The following is a 15305-nucleotide window of genomic DNA, read 5'->3' as shown; positions in this document are numbered from 1 at the left end:
TAATAGAAAAATGGTTAGGTGAAGCTGGAAACTAAGCTATATGGCTATGCGGGAAGTGCGTAACTTTCAATTATTTATGTACTTGTATAACTCTTTATATATTATATTCCTTGTGCCATTATTGTTTGATGATGATGCGTTCAAATAAATGAGGAGCTGGTGATGAGGGATGGAGGGGAAGGGAGGGGATGTTGGTAATGGAAGGGGGTTGTGGCAGCAGAGAAAGGTGGCGGGTGGAGGGTAGAGGCAGAGGAGGAGAAGGGAGATGTGCTTGTATTGTTAGGGTTAGGAATTGGGTTTGTAGATGAAAGAAGATGAAAGGTGAGAGGTATTTACGGAATTATAAACAAAAATTTAAAGATTGGTTATTTTTGTCGAACAAAATATATCTTATATGGGTATAATTTTAGTTTTAATTTTTTATGGTCTTGAATCTTTCATGGTTAGAAATGGCTATTTACTCAAGGATATATGTTTTCTATATATGAGGAAAGTTATAATTGAAACCTCATGAGAAGTTAGAAGAAGAACATCACTCATTCTGAGATAGTAGTCAAGAGCTCTTTGTTCTTCTGTAGTCCCAGTGGAGAGACTCTTTCCACGTGGTCCAAGATCAAAGAATATCGATGTGCCGACATCAACAGCATAGTCCACTGCTGAGAGCAGTAAATTAGGAGAGAGCTCATCAAAGCCATATCCATTACAGAACAAAACTTTTTTGATAGCTAGTTTTACTTCTCTGTTCAGTGTGCTCATCCAATGAAATGCAGGTTGCTTGCTAAAATCTGTTCTGACTAATAGAAGTGTTTCGATAGATGCACTGAAACTGTGCGAGTGTGAATGGGCTCAAAAGTTAAGATAGTAAGTGTTTTAATTCAAATATATATATAAAAAATATATGGATGTTATCCAAGTAACTTCCTCCACACACGCGTTCTCCCACCTCAGTCGTTTGTTATACACGTACCTTATATAACGTATCATGTTTTTGTTCTTCTTCTTCTTTTTCTTCTTCAACCTAATAAATTTGTCGTTCTCCCCTGTTCGCGTTTTTCTTCTCTGTTCGCATTTTTCATTATTGATCTGCATTGAATTCAACGTGATAAGCTTCGTCATTCTTCTTCTTCATCATTTTCTTCTTCCATATGCACTTCTGAATGGAAACAATGAATGATTCAACTTCAAATCAGTTGAATGAGGTTATTACGTTGAGACAGCTAGGGAATGATTGTTGCATGCTATCACAATAATCTTAAATATTGAACAAAGTAAAAAGAGGCCACCGAACCGAACAACATTCATTTGGTGAGCCGAAATCACAAAGGCCACCGAACCGAACAATGTACATATGGTGAATAAATGGTTATCAACTTTCAATCAACAAGAATAGTATTTTTCCATGTAAAACGAGGCCACCGAACCGAACAACATTCATTTGGTGAACCAAAATCACAAAGGCCACCGAACTGAACAATGTACATGTGGTGAATAAATGGTGATCAACTTTCAATCAACAAGAATAGTATTTCTCCTCCTCTTCCTCCTCTTCCTCTTTTTTCTTTCAAATTCTTCTTCAACCTAATAAAATTTGTCGTTTTCCTCTGTTCGTGTTTTTCTTCTCTGCTCGCATTCTTCATTATTGATCTGCATTGAATTCAACGTAATAAGCTCCGTCGTTCTTCTTCTTTTTTGTTTTCTTCTTCGATCTATACTTTTGAACGGAAACAATGAATGATTCAACTTCAAATCAGTTGAATGAGGTTATTACATTGAGACAGCTAGGGAATGATTGCTGCATGCTATCACAATAACCCTAAACCCTGAACATAGTAAAAATAGGCCACCGAACCGAACAACATTCATTTGGTGAATCGAAATCACAAAGGCCACCGAACCGAACAATGTACATGTGGTGAATAAATGATGATCAACTTTCAATCAACAAGAATAGTATTTCTCCTCCTCTTCCTCCTCCTCCTCCTTCTTCTTTTAAATTTGTGCTCGTAGGTTCTTCTTCTTCTTCTTCTTCTTCAATTCAGTGGATAGTGTAACTAGGACTTTGAAATTGGTTGTTACTCTGTTCAGTACTTCTTTTGCATGGAAAAATACTATTCTTGTTGATTGAAAGTTGATCACCATTTATTCACTACATGTACATTGTTCGGTTCGATGGCCTTTGTGATTTCGGTTCACCACAAATGAATGTTGTTCGGTTCGGTGGCCTCTTTTTACTTTGTTCAATGTTTTTAAGATTATTGTGATGCGTTTCGAAAGAATAATCCAAATCGCACTCATTCAACTGATTTTGAAGTTGATTCATTCATTGTTTCAATTTAAAAGTCCAGATCGAAGAAGAAAATGAAGAAGAAGAACCACAAAGCTAATTACGTTGAAGTCAATCCAGATTCATAATGAAGAACGCGAGTAGAGAAGAAGAACAAGAACAAGAAAGAAAACGCGAGCAGAGGAGAACGGTGAAGCCTATAACGCGAACAAAGAAGAAGAAGAAAAAGAAAAAGAACTGAAAAAGAAGTAATGTTTTTTCATAATGAGCGGACGCGTGTTTTCACTCTCATTAATGCGCGTGACTCTATTTGAAATTATGGCAATTTGGTTATATGGTTACATGGATGTGTAGCACGCCTTTACAATAATACCTTACCAGAATAAAGTGTTTTAAGAAATAAGTTTAAGTAATTTTTTAAGTAAACACTCTTTTTGTTCTACTTCTTCTTTGTAATACACCCTAACTTCTTTATCCTACTCCTTCTTATGCGGCTTTTTTTCTTGGCTATCATTTTTTGTTTTGTTTTTCTTTTTTGTTTCTCTACCTCTCAAAAAAGAACAAGATGAAAAATCTATAACAAAAAAAAATAAGAATAAGAAGTAGCAAAAAAAAAATTACAACATTAAAAAAAATTTTTAAACAAAATTTGTGTATTTTTTAATTAAAAATTTGTGTTTTTAGTTTTATACACAATTTTATAATTTTTTATTTCATTTTTTTGTTTATTTTTTTGACAATAAACGCAAAAATTTTAAAAATATATGTAATTTAATAAACAGTAACATAGAAATTTTTCACAAGAAAGAAGAAAAAAGAAAAATAAAAAGCTAAATAACTTCTAATTGATTAATAAATTTTATTGGGACGGTTAAAAAATTTTAATGTTATTTTTGTTTTTAATAACTACTAATTAGTTAAAAAAATTTTCTCCGACACAATTAAAATTTTTTCTATATCACAGTTAAGAAATTTCGATACTATTTTTTGATAAATTCTACACAATTTAAAATTCTTCCTTCTCCACCTCTTTTTCTTCTTTTCGTTCCACTTTTTCATAATTATTCTTATTTCACTCTCTTAAAAAAAGAAAAAAAATAAACGATGAAAAAAAAAAATAAAAAGGTGCAATGATTTTGTTATGTTTGAGATGTTATTTTTCTACAATAATTTTAATATTTCTTTCTATTAAATTTTAGAGGTTTTACTTTGTTAAATTTTTTTATATTTTTTTTACAATAATTTTGGATGTTTTTTTTGTTATGTTTTAAATTTTTTGTTGTGCTTAAATTTTTTTTTTCAGTGAATAATGTCCGCGAGAGGTACACAACACTGCAGAATTGATGATTAGTAAAAAAATGTACGACACTGTAGAATCAATGATTAATGGAGGAAGGCAAAGTGGAGGAGGATTGCCGCACTAAATCAGTATTTTGCTAATATAAAATTTTTTTTATAAATTGGTTGATTTATTAAATTGTTAGCAGGAGAGGGTGTTAATTATTTAGACTTTTTTATATATATAAATTGATTGAGAGTATAAAATAATTTTATACAAATATTTAATTTCACATAATCAAAACTAGTTAATTTTTAGATCTACTACATAAAACGTTTTCAAAATAAATGAATGTAAACTAATGGACTATCACAAACGAAGTGATGGATTGGACGACGGACGGGACAACTAGCTAATTGGGGGGACGGAAGGACAGAATTAGACGATTATATCAATATCTTTACATTATTAATATATTAAAATTAATAAAAATACTTGGGAGACAAGAAATAATCAGTTAAAAAGCAATCCAAATATTATTTTGCATTCCTTAATTATCGTTGAAATAATTAAATAATATTAGATATAATTAATGCATAATTATTAAATTATGTATGAACGTGCATAAAATTATGAATGTTAATTTAAACAAAATAATTTTGAGTTATTTTCTTTCTAGCATTACAATAAAATTAAACTCGTTTATATAGCACGTTGTATACAGGTTTATAAATTAAAAAAAAATGAAAAACAAAAATGCTATATTCATATCAAAATTTAACCTCTATATATATATATATATATATATATATATATATTATTTAATTATTTTTGTATTTCGTACACATAGCATGAATAAAAAAATATGTTTTTGGGTGTATTTCTTATTTTTTTTCTATTTTAGTTTTATTATTTTTAAAAATTTTATGAAAAATAATAAAATGAAAAACTATTTCTTTTAGGAAGCATTAAAAATAAAAATATAAACCAAACAAATGCTACGAGATTAAAAATTCTTAAATCCTAAATTTTCATTGTATGCGAAACCAAATAAATAAATCGAGAGATTTATTTTTTAATTTATTCTCTCGATTTATTTATTTCTCGGATTTATTTTTTGGGAGACTCTTCCTACTGCTACATTTTATTTTATGAGGAGCATTTCGCACACGGATAGTTGTCCACAATATTTCTCAGGTCATGAATCGATTTTACATTGTATTCGCGATTGTCCAAAAATCCAACTAGTTTGGCAAGCTTTAGGGATCTCCGATCAACCAGTGAATTTGATAAGTTGGTTCTTACATAACAACAAACAGCGCCCTTTAGATTCTTTTCTGATCTCTGGTGGATTTGGCGTTCGAGGAATAACGATATCTTTCATCCTCACGAGCATTGGATCACAGACAAAGTAATTGGTATGGCTTTGTCCTTGGAAAAGGAGCTCCGAAATATTTTTGAGTTGCAACGACTGTCTATCCCCTCCACCATTAGTGGCTCTTGGATTCCCCCTCAGTGGGTACCTTTAAGATTAATTGTGATGCTAGCTATCCTGGTAATGGTGCCTGAGTTGGTTTTGCTTGTGTTAGCAGAGATTGGAAGAGAAGGTGACAACGAGGCTGTCTAGGAACAATTGAGAGTCTAGCATTTTGCAAGGAGAGTTGTTTGCTATTTGGAGATACTTTCTTTTAGCGTGGGACTCAGAACAAATAGACATTATATGTGAGACAGACTGTATGGAGGCTTTTCCTATTGTCAATAATTTACAGGATTGCTCTGGGTTTATTGATCCTTTGGTGTTAAAAATCCAAGATATCATGTCTTGGAAATGGCATACTGATCTTCAGTTGATCTTGAGAGATACAAATATAGTAGCAGACATCATGACAAAGACTGTAATGAGGATCCTTTCTCCCCAAGTGGAGCTTCCATTGCCTTAGAAGAGTTTGAGAGTAGTATTCAGCGGGACTGTCTTTCTTAAGCAGTTTCTTGTTTATTTTTTCTTTCTTAATTGTTTATTTTTTTTAAGTCACCAAAAAAATAAATAAATAAATCGAGAGATGTTTAATTTGTCATTTTCTTATTTTTATCCATTTGTAAAAATAATATCAAATAGAAATTGAAAAAGAAATAAGTAAGCCCTAATAAGGACTTGAACCCCCAATGAATCAGACCAACAAAGTTTCATGAGGATCCATGAAAGCAGTAGTTAATAGGGAAGGATCCTTGCCTTGCCAAAAAAGCCAACTGATAAATAAAGCAAAACCAACCAAGGCAATTTAGCAAATTCAACAATGATCACATGTTACATGATAAAATGATGTGATAAATTATCTACCCAAAAAAAGTTTTTTTTTTCTTAAAGAATCTACCAAAATGAATCCAAATTAGTTTTCAAAACAATAATAAATATCAATTTTAGTACTAAGAGGAAAGGAAACCAAGACCATTATGATTTTTATGTTAGACCTTATAAGACGATATAAGATTCATCTCACAACATAACATATGTTATTTACATTGGATAATATCTATCATTTTTAGGAATTTTTTATCTTAAAACTAAAAGTTGTCTATTCAAGTGCTGACTTGCTGGAAATTTATTAATTAATTAAGTTGAATTAAAAGTATTCCTCTAAAACGATATATTAAAAAATAAATTGTTTGAATGAAACTCAACTAACAAATGTGGCTAACCCAGTCGTCGAGAATAAGTGAACGCATTTTGATCACAAGCCATGTATGCTTGGGAAAGTGAAAAACTGAAAATCATGTACGCTTGGGAAAGTGAAACTCAATTTCTTAAAGACTCTTCATAGGATTTTAATAAATATTTTTGTTTTCTTGTTAACTTTATGCGTCTCGTTTGTATATATTTGACCGAAACTTTTCATTGCATATAGATTAAATAATAATACAGGCTTATAGGTCTACAGTGTCTGTGAATGTTACTCAATTGCTAGTAATACGATAACTCGTGTCAGTTGTGTGTATTGCATTGGAAAGAGAAAATATACATCCATTTTATATAAACCAAGAAGGGATATGCGATAGCTTTTTTAGTTTTTTTTTTTTCACTCCGGGTCACTTTTATTTCAGGAAAAAAATTTATGTTAAATTCAGGTCACTTTTAAGATTATATGAAGTGTATTGTAAAATTTATTTACACAAATTACAAATATTAATGGATATTAGAAAGAGAAATGATCAATCATATTCATTTATGTCAAAATCTTTCTTAATTAATGTTGAACCTGTAAATTGACCTTAGTCATGTTCGAGGCAAGAAACTTATGTCCAAATCAACTAAATTATGCCCTTTCTTCATATGACCTTTCATGGACTCGCATTTCTAGTCCATATATCAATTATCAAATAACGTCGCACAGTAAATGAACCAATCATCCTAGAGGCTACCTCCTTAAAGAACATAAATGCAATCTGACTAACAAAAAAAAAAAAAAATGATTAGTCATCACCAGAAAAATACATAATAATATTAACACTGATTTTATAATGTTAACATTAATGGAGTTTATTGTGATGGAATAGTTACATATCAACATGGATGCAGGCTTATAAGAGGGTTAGTAATGTCAAGTTACTGGTAATTATACTCAGCAAATAAATCTTTGGCACATACATGAATTAACAAATTAAGTCCTCAAAAGTTAGGGAAAGAAAAACATAAAAGTGAGGACAGAACATTAATTTCAAGAAAGCATAATGACAATAAAAGCAAGTTGATTAAGACAGATACAGAATGACAAAACTATATTTGTTTGTAAAGTAGTGATTGAAACTTGAAATCCACCAAAAAATAAAGATTACAAGTCCTTGAAACTGGGCTTAGATTGAATTCCCATATGTTTATCAAATGATCAAATAGGATACTCTATAAAACGGTTGTCTAAAAATTCAAAACAAAATAGCAATATACAAAGACAAAATTCTATTGCCATAAACAAGTTGATTTCGTGCTGCCCTTTTCAACAAACCAGCCAACCCTATTCTTGCTAGTGGTCACTTGGCCCGGACCCCTCCCATAGAAGTGGGAACAATTGCCAAAAGCCCAAATAACACATGCATTTTCGCCGCCTTTAGTTTTGAGATGTAACATAATACCCTTTTAACTCTCTTTTAGCCATTTTCACACTAGAGTGATATCAGTGGTCGATGATGTAATATATTATGTAGAGTTGTATCGTAAAACCCAATAAATTAATAAATAATCATTTAATAAATTAAATATGAGTTAAAAAAATTAAAAAATTAAATTTTATAATTTAGAAATATAAAAAATATTTAGAATAAGAATTAAAATACTAATTTTAAAGATTTTGATTCAAAATCAAATCAACGGACTAAACCAGTTGAATCAGGCAAGACCCAACATATATAAACCCAAAGTTAGGATTTTTAGCCACAAAACCCCTTTCCACTTTGAGCTCCACGTTGAAATGGTGAAGGGAGACAAAACCTAACCAAAGCACTATTTATCATCATCTATAATTCATAACTTTTAATTTGGACCTCCGATTGACGAGTCGTTTGTTGTCACGCATTCGTCTCGTCGAGCTCTTCATTTCTATTTAAAAAAAGTGGTAAGAAACTTTGTTTTTCGTAGCTAATTCTTCCCTTCACTCTAATTTTTGTTTTTAGTTCATCGGTATTGAGGAAATTGTATTTTTGATGGTTTAGGTGTTTTCTAGCATTGAATAATAATTAAATTTTGCTCCAATCATCATGGGTAAAGTAAGAAATTACTAAATCCTTGTGAATTGATGAATTAGAAAACCTTAGCATTGATATGATGGTATTGTATGGAATTAGGTTGAATTTTATGTTGATTGAAGTTAAATTGGTGACACTTGGAATAGGCTTTGGTGGCTGGAGCTTCTTGGATTTAATTTGGAGTCTTGAAAGCTTGAATTGTAGTGTTTTGAGTTTGGAGAAATTCAGTCAAGGTATGGTTTCAGTTTTCTTTAGCTAATTTGTAACGTTGTGTGAGACTTAGGCTAGTTGTCCGTAAAATAAGTTGAATTGTTAATTGATTAAAAATTGAGAATGTATGTTGATATGTTGTGAAATGAATGATTGGTGAAGTTGTTGGACTGAGTGAATTTGAAGGGTGTTAGGCATTGGAATGGTTGTGATGTTGTGGAATGAATAAACAATGTCGATGTTGATGATGATTGATAGGAATTGAAGAAATTGGTAGATTGTGAGTGTAAATATTTGAATCAATTGAGGTATTGAGGTGTTGGTATTAGTTTGGCTGTGTTGATATTGGTTTGGGTATGTTTAGTTTGGTTTTGGTTTAAGAGTTTTGAAAATTAAAGGATTTGAAAAGTTTTGGTAAAAATTAATTTTTAACCAAATTCGGAGGGTCATAACTTGGTTTCTGGTCCCCCAAATCTTGTGAAACTTATTTTGAATGAAAATTGGATCCGTGAAGTTTATAACATTTGAAGAACAAATTAAAAATAATTTTTAACAAAAAAGTTATGCGCGTTTGAAGTTTAGTGCAAAAAATTGATTTCTATAAACTTAACAGCTTTTCTGAAAAACCTAAGGCATGCGTATGCAAAATGTTCCACGCGACGCGAGTTTTGGGCTTTGCCCAGCACTTTAGTGTACGTAGCACTGTTTTGCACGCGACTTGGGCAATTTAACAGCATGTGTATGCGAAAACATGCATGCGTACGCGAGGACTCTCTTCTATCCAACACACTCGCGTATGCATGAGGTGGTTGCGTACACGACTTTGCCAATTTTCAAGTCATGCGTATGCAAGGGGTGGCATGCATATGCATGACGATCCTACTTTGAAAAAGTTGTAATTTTGAGTTTTTAACCATTCCTCTAACTTTCCAAACCTCTGTAACACCTGTCTAAGGTACGATAGCTAGTGTTTAGGTTTTGGGACGAACAAAAGAGTACTAAGTGAAATAAAGGGGTAATTTTTTGTTATAAGTTTAGAGCTAGTGACCTAGGATTGTAGAGAATTGTGGTGTATTTAACTAGAGCGTTTGTAGAATAGACTGAGTGGATCAAAGAGAACATATTGGAGTGTAGAGAAGATAAGTTTGCATAAATATACTTTTACTATGAAACTGATACTGAGCATAATTGTTTCATCTGAGTACTCTTTCTCGAAAGTGCGACCCCAGAGAGATGGTGGAAGGTAAGGATACCCTTCTTTGTTCCTCCTAGTATTGTAAAATCGCCTCCAGTGAGATGGTAGGAGGTTAAGATCCCCTCATTTATTCCTCCTAGACATATGAGAACGTACCTCCTAGGTAGACGCCAGGGTTGTGGTGTCACCCCACTTGCTCCATGGTGGTTGTTGAGGCTCCTCAAGTAGATGCAAGGGAGTGGTTCTATTTGCTCCAGGTTATGATGACTTGAGCTTTCTGGGTAGTAGCAAGGGTTGAAGTTCACCCCACTTGCTCCATGATGGTAATTATAATTTATCTGCATCTCATTCCTTTAACCATGTGTCGCAAGTGTGGCCGGACACTTATACGTTTCCGGAAAGGTCTCCCCCAATGAAATAGTTAAAGAATGAATATAAATATATGCATAGATTCTTGGGAATGTGTGATGCAGGGACTGTCCAGGGTTTGCTACCGGACATGTCGGGTTTGGCTGGATAACCAACAGATGAGACTTATCGGCCATAGGTCAGACATGCATCATGTACATTGTATGATTTGTTTGAGTATGCATATTGTGTTTTGGCTTGCCTAACTGTTTATCTATGCTTGTATGCTAAATGACTTAAATGTTGTATCTATTTTATTAGTTGTGTATTACTTGTATGCTTTGTATGTGTTTGAACAATCGAGAGATCCTTCATGCTGGCAGAGGTGACACTGAGGGTTGTTTCACCTGGTGATTGATAGGTTTGTAGGGAATCAGAATTGATGAGATAGAATAGAACCCTAGGCTTTGATCTGGGTTGTATAAGTCTAGGATTGCCTGCGGCTTCACAAAGCTTTATATCTTATCTTTTGGACACTGTTACCATGCTGAGAACCTTCGGTTCTCATTTCATACATATTGTTTTTCAGATGTAGGATATGAGGCACCTTGCTGAGTGTGCTGGAGACTCTTTGGAAACGAAGATTTACATTTTGGACTTTTTATATTAAGTACTTAGTTATATATGTGTACCTTCTCCGCTTTTGTATAAAACATGTTTTGTCCCTCTTAGAGGTTGACTTTGGAGACTTAGGATATATATATATATATATATACTCTGGCCGGCCTTTATTTCGCAGGTTGAGTCTAGAACTTGATTATGTATCTCTATTTTTGGAACTCTATATTGATATACATATGTCTCTTGGTTTTTCTGTATAAGCCTTTTATCTTATCGTTTTTTCAAGAGTGACAAAATTGTCTGGTCTTGGATTTGGTTAAACTTTTCTTCAAGGCTCCTAGTGAGTGTTCGTATTTTATTTTTAGATATCGTAGCGCCTCACCACCGTTGATTTACGACCTAGGCATAAAGCTCTTCGTGTTAGGGTGTTACATGTGTAGCAATGGCATATTGGCAAAGCGACTCCATTGCATTGGTATGAACAACATACTGCTAACTTTTTTTTATAAAAGCAGAATCCAACAGATTTAAATGGTAGGGAAAAGAGAAAGTAACCATAATCATCTTGAGTAGAGAAAATAAACTACCTTTATACGCTTTGGTCTCTCCAATTTAACATGAGAACATAACTTTCAACAAGGAATTCAAATTCAATCTCTAACTAAGTATCAAATGATCCATCTGGATAGTTCCTAACCTTTGACACCAGGGGACAAATCCATAGTAGAAGTCAAGAACGAAAATATCAAATAATTGCTCTAGCGAGTACCTGATAATCAGAAAGTGTATCAGCTCACAAATACAAAGTGTATTCTCTATCAACCGTATCAAGTTCCAATTAAATACGCACTAAAATAATCAAATTGTTAAAATTTGACATAGAGATTAGGGATTGGGGAGGAAGAGAAATGTTACTCCAAAATGCACTTGTCCTCATACATTTTGGAGAGAACATCTTTTTCACCATCTCCACATCCAAGAAAGTGCCTCGTTTGGATAGCAGCATTGCCATTACTCAATGCTCCGGTAAGTGGGGAACCAACAACGCAGTATACAAGGGACTGAATCTTATTAGAGGCATCACCAGTGATGGAGTTAAGGCACCAATAGCCATCGAATTTGTTGCTCCTTCTCCTCCTAATCAATTGAGCGACTCCACTTCTGTGTGACGCTAAGAAGCAAAGTGCCTTCGCGGTGGACAAAAATGCTAGTATTTTTTTTTCAACTAAAAAATAATTGAAAAATAGAATCCTAAATTGAGAAATTGGGCCAGTTTTAAAATAAAAGAATGAGAATGGGAGAACATAAAATTGGGATTGAAAATCAAAAGTGAACCCTAGAATATGAGAAAGTAAGAGAATGGAGAGAATCTTGAAATAAGAGAAGACGCGGAATCGAGAAAGAAACGTTGAGATAGAAATAGATAAGGCACGAAGATTTAGGAAGCATTGGTTGAAGGAGACGAAGATGGTGATGATGGTGGGATTCAAAGTCCAAAAACTCAAAGATCTTAATGGCCCACGTGGTTAAGACGCCATCCTTTTCATGCTATAATACTAGTTAAGCACACATGTGGACTACTTCACCCCCCTTCTATGTCGTTCACACCTGAATATTAGTACTATTATGTTAAATAATTTAAGAAGATAATAGTACTAATACGCCATTTTTGTGTGATGCTAAGAAGCGGAGTGCCTTTACAATGGGCAAAAATGCCAGCATTTTTTTCTTCAACTTGAAAAGAATTTGGAATATGAAAACCTAAATTGAAAAATTGGAGAATTTTAAAACAAAAGAATGAGAATGGGAGAATGATAGATTGGGATTGAAAATCAAAAGTGAACCTTAGAATATGAAAAAGTAAGGGAATTGGGAGAATCTTGGAATGAGAGAAGACATGGAATCGAGAAAGAAGCGCTAAGATAGAAATAGAGAACACGTGAAGATTTGGTGGGGATTGGTTAAAAGAGATAAAGACAGTAATGATGGTGGGATTCAAAATCCAAAATTCAAAGATCTAAATGCCCCACGTGGTTAACACGCCACCCCCTTCAAGTTATGATACTAGTTGACCACACACGTGGACTACTTCACCCTCTTTCTTGTCGTTCACACCTGAATATTAATACATATTATATTCAAGAATTTAATAAGATAATAGTAGTAATACGTCGCTTCTATGTGACGCTAAGGAGCGGAGTGCCTTTGCGGTGGACAAAATTGTCGGTATTTTTTCTTCAACTCAAAAATACTTGGAAGATGAAAACCTAAATTGAGAAATTAGGCAGGTCTTAAAACAAAAGAATGAGAATGGGGAAATGGCATATTAGGATTAGAAATCAAAAGTGAACACCAGAATTTGAGAAAGCAGGGGAATGGGGAGAATCTTGGAGTTAAAGAAGACGCAAAATCGAGAAAGAAATCCTATGATATAAACAGAGAAGGGGTGAAGATTTAGTGGGCGTTGGTTGAAGGAGATGAAGACGATGATGTTGGTGGGATTCAAAGTCCAAACTTCAAAGATTTTAATGCCCCACATGGTTAACACGCCACCCCCATTCATGCTATGATACTAGTTGACCACACACGTGAATTACTTCATCCCTTTTCTTGTTGTTCATGCCTGAATATTAGTACTATTATATGAAATAATTTAATAAGATAATAGTACTAAAATACTAACTACCTAAGATGTAGATAATAATTTATTAAATTATTTAATATAATACGTACTAATATTTTAATGTAAATGATAAGGAAGGGGTGAAGTAGTCCACGTGTGTGGTCAACTAGTATCATAGCATGAAATGGGTGATTTGTTAACCATGTGGGGCGTTATCATATTTGTACTATGGACTTTGAATGCCACCATCATCATCATCTTCATCTTTTTCAACCAATGCCCACCATATTTTCACGCCTTCTATATTTTTATCTCAGCATTTCTTTCTCGATTCTGCGTCTTCTCTTATTCCAAGATTCTCTCTATTTTCTTGTTTTCCCATATTCTAAGGTTCATTTTCGATTTTCAATCCCAATCTGCCGTTTTCCTATTCTCATTCTTTCGTTTTTAAAACTTTCCCAATTTCTCAATTTAGGGTTCCATCTTCCAATTCTTTCTGAGTTAAAGAAAAAAAATGTCGGCATTTTTGTCCACCACGAAGGCACTCCATTCCTTAGCATCACACAGAAGCGACATCGCTCAATTAATTAGGAGGAGAAGTAGCAACAAATTTGATGATTTTTGGTGCCTTACCTATATCGCTGGCGGTGCCACCAATCAGATTCAGTCCCTTGGATGTCGCATTGCTAGTTTCCTGTTTATGAGAGTGTTGAGTAACAACAATGCTACTGTCTAAACAAGGCACTTTCTTGGATGTGGAGATGGTGAAGAAGGTGTTCTTTCCAAAATTTACAAAGAGAAGCGCGTTTTGGGATAACACGCTTCTCTTTCTCTCCAATCCCTAATTCCTATATTGTACTTAGACAAATTGATTATTTTTGTGCATAATTGTATTTGTGAGCTAGTACACTTTTTGATAATTAGGTACTCGCCAAAGCAATTATTTGATGTTGTTGTAGCTGTTGACTTCTACCATGGGTTTGTCCCCTAACATCAAAGGTAAAAAATACTTAGGCACTATCTAGATGGATCATTTGATGCTGCATTGGAATTTGAATTCCTTGTTGAAAGTTATGTTTCTCATGTTGAATTGGAGAGACCAAAATGTGTAAAGGTAGTTCATTTTCTCTACTCAGGATGATTATTCTTACTTTCTCTTTTCCCTGCCATTAAAATCTGTCGGATCTACTTCTATAAAAATGTTGGCAGTATATTATTCATGCCAATGCAATGGAGTTATTTTTCCAATATGTCGTTGCTACACAACTCTATATAATGTATTACATCATCGGCTATTGGTATCACTCAAGTGTGAATTGCTAAAAGAGAGTTAAGAGGTTATAATGTTACATCTAAAAACTAGAAGCGGAAAAAATGTGTGTTATTTGTGCTTTTGGCAGTTGTTCCCACTTCTATGAGAATGGGTTAAGCCAAGTGACCACTAGCAGAATTGGGGTTGGCTAGTTTGTTGAAAGGGACAGCACGAAATCAACTTGTTTATGGCAATAGAATTTCGTTCTTTGTTTCTAGTGATTGTTATTTTGTTGTGCTTATAGTCTTATACCATATGTTTTGTATTTTCAGACAACCATTTCACAGGATATCCTGTTTGATCATTTGATAAATATATGGAAATTCAATCCATGCACAATTTCAAGGGCTTGCAATCTTTATTTTTTTGGTGGATTTTAAGTTTCAATCACGACTTTACAGACATGTATGGTTCTGTCATTCTATATCTATCTTAATCAACTTGTTTTTACTGTCATTATGCTTTTTTGGAATCAATGTTCTGTCCTCACTTTTATGTTTTTCTTTACCTGACTTTTGAGGACTTAATCTGTTAATTCATGTATGTGGCAAGGATTTATTTACTGAGTATCATTACCAGTAACTTGACAAGACTAAACCCTCTTATATGCCTGCATCCGTGTTCATACAATTTGCTATGCAGCCCATTCCATTACAATAAATTTCATTAATGTTAACAATATAATTTGATGTTAACATT

At 33.3% G+C, this 15305-nt stretch overlaps 1 pseudogene; it reads right to left on the bottom strand.

Moving 5' to 3' along the window:
- Positions 1 to 6874: 6874 nt before the first annotated feature.
- On the bottom strand, positions 6875 to 13292 carry LOC130962600 (uncharacterized; annotated as a pseudogene).
- Between the last annotated feature and the right edge of the window lie 2013 nt (positions 13293 to 15305).

Source organism: Arachis stenosperma, chromosome 2, assembly GCF_014773155.1.
Source record: "Arachis stenosperma cultivar V10309 chromosome 2, arast.V10309.gnm1.PFL2, whole genome shotgun sequence".
NCBI lineage: Eukaryota > Viridiplantae > Streptophyta > Magnoliopsida > Fabales > Fabaceae > Arachis > Arachis stenosperma.
The sequence above is the reverse complement of the archived record's forward strand: the minus strand, read 5'-3'. Positions and strand labels throughout refer to the sequence as shown.